At 42.6% G+C, this 7,687-nt stretch overlaps 1 non-coding gene across 1 annotated transcript; it reads right to left on the reverse strand.

Annotated features, from left to right (window-relative positions):
* Nucleotides 1-6,974: 6,974 nt before the first annotated feature.
* Nucleotides 6,975-7,082, reverse strand: LOC115941079 (U6 spliceosomal RNA). The gene has a single exon (XR_004075809.1). It is a non-coding gene; the product is annotated as a U6 spliceosomal RNA (small nuclear RNA).
* Nucleotides 7,083-7,687: the final 605 nt, after the last annotated feature.

The raw sequence follows: 7,687 nt of genomic DNA on the forward strand, positions 1-7,687 counted from the left end.
TATTTATTTGAGAGAGAGAGAGAGCACAAGCAGGAGGGGCAGAGGGAGAGAGAATCTCAAGCAGACTCCTTGCTGAGCTCAGAGCCCAACACTGGGCTCGATCCCACAACCCTGTGAGCAAGACCTGAGGGGAAAACAAGACACAGTCACTCAACCGACTGAGCCACCCAGGCACCCCAAACTCCTATTTTTTCTTGAAACAATCATGAAGGTGAACTGTAGATCATGGTCATAGTTGAGTTGAACATTTGAGAGAAAAACAGAACAAGGCTTTTACTGCTATATCAATGCACATTTCACTCAGATTTTTAATTGTTAAATTATCTATCAGAATCTCTAACTAGTTTTTGTACTTCTAAGGGCAGGGATCATGTAAATGCATGCCAAAACGTGTCTGCTTAATGAGTGAAAATCTTTGCATGAGATCCATCCTATTTTTTTTTTTTCCAACAGTTTTTACTGGTGACTAGAGCTCCAAAAGCCTCTGCGAGGGGTAGCGGACATCTCCCTTCACAGCTGAGAAAACTAGCATTTAGAGGGATTGAGTGACTTGCCTTGTGTCATGCAGCTGACACATGGCAGACATACTTTTCACTGTTGCCCGCTAGACCACAATCCCCTCTTTCATGGATAAGCATCACAGGCCGATTGGTTTTGGTTTCCTATTCAGGACTCTGGAACAGATACTAACTAATGTGGCTGTGGGCAAGAATTCAGACTGAGAATTGACAAACTGTATTCAGCAACGTGGCTATTAACCATGCATGAGCTGGTATTTAATAAGACACAGGCCAGGGCACCTGGGTGGCTCAGATGGTTAAGCGTCTGCCTTTGGCTCAGGTCATGATCCCAGGGTCCTGGGATCGAGTCCCACGTCGGGCTCCCAGCTCAGCGGGGAGTCTGCTTCTCCCTCTGACCCTCTCCCCTCTCATGCTGTTTCTCTCTCTCTCGCTCTCTAAAAAATAAATAAAATCTTAAAAAATAAAAATAAAAAAAAATAAGACATAGGCCAGCCATTCTGCCTGTGATAAATTGCAGTTTATCTAAACACCCTTGAAACAGTATATTCAGGAGATCCGAGAGACTGTCTTGCACAGGTAACCAGAGTTTTTCCTGAGAAACCTTAACTAATCCTGTTACCTGAGTAAGTTACAGGACCTTTCCTATGACAAGCTCCTCCCTTTGATTTAAGGAGAGAGATAACTGGCATTGGATGAGAGGTGAGGTACAGAGATGAGCTTACGGGTCAGCCTCAGATGAGATAATGAAATAAAACATATAGACAGTGTTTTTTTGTATCAGGTGCCATTCTGAGTGCTTTATGTACGTGAACACACGTAATCTGCTTAACTCCATAAATGTATAACAGAATCCCCATCTTACTTCTGCAGAACTTGGAGAATCAGAGAGAAGTGATTGGCTCCACATTAAAAAGCTAAGAAGTGGCAAAGCCAGGATCTGATCCCAGAGCAGATAGAGCTGACTCCAAAACAAACAGAAAAACATCCTGAGGCTTTAAACTATATTCCTACTCTCTGAGATTGGATGAAAGGAACAGACCAGGTCACAGTATTTTGCTGGATTCTGCCACATTCTGTAAGAGAGTTACTTTGGATGAAGCTAAATCTCTAGGAACTCTGTTGTAAATGATGGAAAGAGGGTGAGCCATGGCATGTCTTGTCACAGCTCAATGTCTTTCATATAGGAATTACGTTAAGTCTGGTGTCGTTCATTGCCCTGGGAGAACATGCTCCACACTTGGTAGAAACTCATGCATGGAGAGGTGGTGTGCACGGTAGTTAAGGACAGAGACTCCCGCTGCATCCAATCCCCATCCTCTCTCTAGGTGTATGACCATGCAGACCAATTAACTTCCCTCGAGTTCAGCTTACTCATCGTCAGATGGTAGAGATAATGTGCCACTCCTTTTAAATCATTATGAAAATTAAATGATTTATAAAAAGAAAAAAAAAATATATATATATATACAGCAGTCCTTCAGATATCTGTGTATCACTCTTATGTCTCCCTGTGCCTTCTCTTCACCAAGTTAAATATCCCCAGGTCCATCACCTGGAACTGTTTCTAGATCATTCAGCATGCTGGTTGATCTCCTCTGGACATGGTCCAGATGGCCAATGGCCCTCTTCAAGTTTAGCAACTAGAGCTGAACAATTCCTTAAGCAAAAATTTATGCATCCCCCTGTCTCTGCTGGCTGCCCTGTGTGGTAGAGTGATAGACAAGCCGTACTCACTGCCCTTACGTGTAAGAGTAAAGTTTTGGTGACTTTGAATGTGAGGTTTCATGAGATTTCACTTCAGCCTCTGAGAAAGAAAACTGATTGCTTTTCTCTCCTTCAACTACTTCCTTCCATGATCAAAAAGTAGAAATTCTGGGGCACCTGGGTGCCTCAGTCGGTTAAGTGTCTGCCTTAGGCTCAGGTCATGATCTCAGGGTCCTGGGATCCAGTCTTTCATCAGGCTCCATGCTCAGCAGGGAGTCTACTCTTCCCTCTCCTTTTGCCCCTCCCCCCCACTCGTGCTTTCTCTCTCTCTCTCTCAAATAAATAAAAATAAAAATAAATCTTAAAAAAGATGTAGAAATTCTGTCTGCCATCATAATGAAGTACTTGGATACCCAATTAGTCCAAACCCAGTGATGGTTTTCAAGATTAAGAAAAAATATTTTAAAGTTGCTTTTCCATATGGCTCTCATTCATGGTAATCCTCTCTTCTGAATAAATTTGCATTTTCTCAGATTGTAGGAGCTGCAGGTGGACCTGGACTCTCTGGCTTTAAAAGAAGCAATGTTGGCCTTATTCCTTAAATCATCAAGCAGAGAAGTAGGGTGGGTCTATAAAAAGGAGGCTTGAAAAATGGGATTCTAGACTTTACACTCATTAAACCAGCTAAAGGGTGATCTAGTGTGGCTCAGGGGATGGGAGGACTTATTGAGGGTGGGTCCAAAACCTTAGTTAATCAGTGGATTGTGCAGTGGATCAGTTTACCTTCTGTATGCAAAATCCTGGGCCCTGGGTTGGGTGAACGGCTGGTAGGGAGGGATGATACCCTTACATGGGATCCTGGACCAAACAGAGCAGGTGACCTCAGTTTCCACCCTGGGAAACTGAGGTGATGGTGGAAAAGTGAATAAGTCTAAAGAGGTAGAAAGACTATTTTGAGTGATAGGAAAGGATTTTTGAGACTATGGAGTCTCAGGTTTCTAATATTCATCCAGTTAGGACTGTCAAATAAAATACAGGACACCCCAAAAAATTTGAATTTGAGATGAACATATATTTGATGAATATATTTGAATAAGTATTTCCCAAATATTGAATGGGAAATACTTAAAACAAACAAACAAAAATCATTGGTTACATGAAATTCAAGTTTAACTGGTGGTATATATATTTTATTTGCCACACCTGGCAACCCTAATTTCAGGGGAAGTACACAATGTAGTAGACATCGTGGCTCTGAGCTCTCATGAATGCGTAAGTGTCAAATAACTGCCTTTTCTATAAAATTGAGAGTTAAAGTGATGTAATCAGATGGACATAAATGAGGATAACATACCTTAAGGCATGTTAACATTTAAAGATTTGACCACTTTACGGGTAATCTAGAAAAGAGACAGGTAGACAGACAGACATGAGCATGGTTTTCTGTGTTTGTCTGAATTCTCAAAAGCAATTCCTAAACAAGGAATTGAGACAAGCGATTTATTTGGAAGGTGACCCTGGAAACATCGGTAGGAGAGAAGTGATAGCAGGTAGAGGAGAAAGCCGATGCAGGTGCTAATGAGCAAGAGCTCTGTGTGGGCTGCAGTCAGTCCTGTTGGAACCTGTGGGAAGCAGCATCAAAGATGCCTCAAACCCAGAGTCCATCCATAAATGAGTGGATAAGGAAGATGTGGTTTTTGTGCACGCACACATGCACACACACACCCATATACACACACAGGAATATTATTCGGTCATAAAAAAGAAGGAAATCTTGTAATTTGCAACAACATAGATGGATCTAGAGGGTATAATGTACGCAAGTACTATATGATTTCACTCATATGTGGAATTTAAGAAACAAAACAAACAAAAACAGGCAAACAGACAAAAAAATCAGACTCTTAACTACAGAGAACAAACTGGTGGTTGCCAGAGGGGAGGTGGGTGGAATGGGAAATGGGGACTGCCAGTTCGCTGGTACCCAGTGAGAGAAAGCCCCATGTGGAAGGTGATAGGTACTTACATTAGGACGCCTTCAGAGGTCCGGGATGATATTTGCTGAAGAGACGTAGGTTGAGCATTCACAGAAGCTGCCACAATATGTCTATCAATCAATATATAGAAATAGAGATCAAACCTATGATAAATTTTATGTTATATTTAGATACATATTCAGACCATATCTGAGCAGATTCCAGTTGTTTGTAATATTGGTTCATCTTTGTACAATTTAGTCTGACCTCACTGACCCTGCGGGAAACCCCACACTTGTAAGTCTCCATATGTCCCCTATGGGCTCATGTGCTCCAAATTCTCTCCACAGTTAGTCCCGGGACCAGCAGCCACCATGCATGGCCTTGCCCTACAGCATCTCTGCCCACCAAAGCCAACTCATTCCTCTCCAGTCTTCGCATTTCTGTGCTACTGTTGTGTATCTCATCGAACACCCAGGAGTCCGGCTTCAATCCATTTGTTGTTAATGGGTCTTACCCTGATAACTTTACTGTAAGGAAGTCACAGTCAGGGGAAAGTGGCTGATATATGAGATTATGGAAAAGACCAAAGAGGGGACTATTTTAAAATTCCAATAAGAAGTCCAAAAAGTAGATTAGTGATCCATCAAGAAATTGATATAATTTAAAGCTCTTGGGTTAATTTCTGCCACCACACATTTTGTGAGTTTAGTAACTGCATCCCTATAATTCAGCTCTCAGAGAAAGTCTGTAATAGACTATTAATGAAAGGGGCCGAGTCATACCCCAAAGGTTTCACCCCATGAAACCCCACAGTGTCTGTGGAGAATTACCTTTCACAGATGCATGTGGGGCTCCAGGGGCTCACAACCTCTATCATTAGAGCTACCAAGATGGTTTTATAGAGGTGATATTTTTAATTGGAAAGGGAAACATTTACTACCTGTAAGAAACAGCTAATAGTACCATGCCAAATAAAATGGATTCCTTCTTTTAAACCTCTCTGCCTTTGATTCCTTGGCCGCTACCAATGGGGAGGGATTTGGTGCTGTTTTCTGGGTGGGAAGGGTCTGGTCCACGCACAGTAACTGCTGGTGAAGCAACATGCTCACAGAGCAGAGCCCGAAGAGGGAGAATACTCTACTTCTGAGCCGTGCCCGTGACTGGGATGTGCTTGCTGCCACCTAGGCTGTGCGGGTGTTAAGTCAGGGAATGCCCGCTAGGTCTAGGTGCTGAGAGCCTTGTGAGACTCTGTGTGTTGCTACTGTGTCTGGTTTTTCTAACCTGAAGAAGGCCTCTCTAGGGACACGGTCCAATTCTTATCCTCTGTATCTTCTAGTTGAGGGTTAGCGGCTCCGGCCAATATAAGTGCAGGACACCTCCAAAATCGGAAGTTCAGATTAACAAGAATACACACACATTTACAGAATAATATAACACCCACACAATACACATGTATGTATATATACATATCACACATATGTACAAACCCACATCGTGTTTTTGTTTGCTCGTGTTTTAGTGTAAGTATGCTCCATGAAACACTGGGGACACTGAAAAAGAAAATTGTTGTTTACCTGGAATTCAGATTTTCCTGGTGTTTTATATTTCATCTCACAACAATGTTCTCTCCCCTGCTTGCCAGGGCTGGGATCACCTGCTCGGCCCAGCGCCCTCACCGCAGTCTTGGCCTGAATGCCGCTCCAGGTGGAGACAGAACACTCCTTCATGGCTATGTTAAGTGGGCACTGCTGAAGACATCTACGGAGGTCAGGCCCCGGTCGCACCACTGTGTTGACCTCCTTCCAGAACATTCCGAAACATTAGAAGACCCTGAGGAACAGACTGGTCCACCAGGCCACACTAATCCCTTATCATGCCCTCGCTCATGCTCGGAGTGGACAGAGGCTTCAGCTCCCTTCCAGTCTGGCCCTTCACAAACTTGAAGGGACATTCCAAGGTCTGAGTACATTTTCCCGAATCTCTTACCAGCACAAATATCTCCCCCAGCATAATGTTAATTCTATTACGCTTTACTCAGTTTCCAGGTCCTCCTTAATATGTCACTCCCATACCTCTTCTGCTGAGGATGCTTGCTGAGCTCCACGTATGCGCTCTTTCATTAGCTTCCCTTGTCTCCTGTCCTTTTATTACTCCTATTTGTTCTGAATTTAAGGGGGAGTCTTAATTATCATCATAGTGCTCAGAGTCATTGCCCTTGCCAGAAAGAATAAAAAAAAATCACTTGTCCACTGCCCCTTTAGATGTCAAGACTTTTTACTGTGGGATATTATCTCAAATTATTACCAGAAATCTTTGCATGTAGGGGACTTTGCATTTGCAGAGTTACATAATTGACAGTCAGTAAATTATCCAGATCAGAGTTGGGAACATAAGAATGGTAGGATTCTCCTCATTTACTATGTGTTCTGTAGAACAAAATGTAAAGTGTAAATAGAATTTTTCTTTTTTCTGTCATCCAGGTGTTTGGATACCTGTATGACTTGTCCTTCACACCCTTTCTAAATTTATGTATTTTATTTATTTATTTATTTATTTTAAAAAATATGGAACACTTCACGAATTTATGTGTCATCCGTTTTTTTTTTTTTAAAGATTTTATTTATTTATTCGACAGACAGAGTGAGAGGGTACAAGCAGGGAGGAGTAGTAGAGGGAGAGAGAGAAGCAGGCCTCCTGCTGAGCAGGGAGCCCGATGCGAGGCTCGATCCTAGGACCCTGAGATCATGCCCTGAGCCGAAGGCAGACGCTTAACCATCTGAGCCACCGAGGCACCCTTATGTGTCATCCTTACACAGGAGCTATGCTAATCTTCTCTGTATCATTTCAATTTTAGTATCTGTGCTGCCAAAGCGAGCACTCACACCCTTTTTTAAATTTAAAAATTTTTAAATTTTTATTTATTTATTTGTTATTTGTTTGCTTGTTTGTTTATTTAAGTAGGTTCCATGCCCAGTGTGGAGCCCAAAGCAGGGCTTGAACTCACCACCCTGAGATCAAGACCTGAGCTGAGATCAAGGGTCAGACACTTAACTGTCTGAGCCACCCAAGTGCCCCCACCCCCCCCTTTTTTTTTTAAATGAATGATTGGAAATAACCAAATGATTCCCTGACAATTTTACTTCACACCATGAATTCATATGGTATTGATTAAGTGTAGCTCAGAAATTGTAGCAAAATTTGAGGTGCAATACAGGGATTCATTTGCCTGAGATTAAGATTATTCTTCAAAGATGGATAGTTTGGTTACCAAGTTGTTTACCTACATCCCAGGCACAGAGCTCAACTACATTTCCCAGCATCCTTTGCAGTTAGGCTAGGACATGTGATGGGTCATCTGATATGAGTGGTCAGAGGAATGTGGGCAGTGGGGACATTTCCAGGTCCACCCCATAATGCCCTCCTATGTTGACCTCTGCTATCTTTCCCATCCACAGCTGCATGGATAGGACTCTGGGAATCGAG

This window comes from Leptonychotes weddellii, unplaced genomic scaffold (assembly GCF_054177405.1).
Source record: "Leptonychotes weddellii isolate Sample4059 unplaced genomic scaffold, ASM5417740v2 HiC_scaffold_9610, whole genome shotgun sequence".
NCBI lineage: Eukaryota > Metazoa > Chordata > Mammalia > Carnivora > Phocidae > Leptonychotes > Leptonychotes weddellii.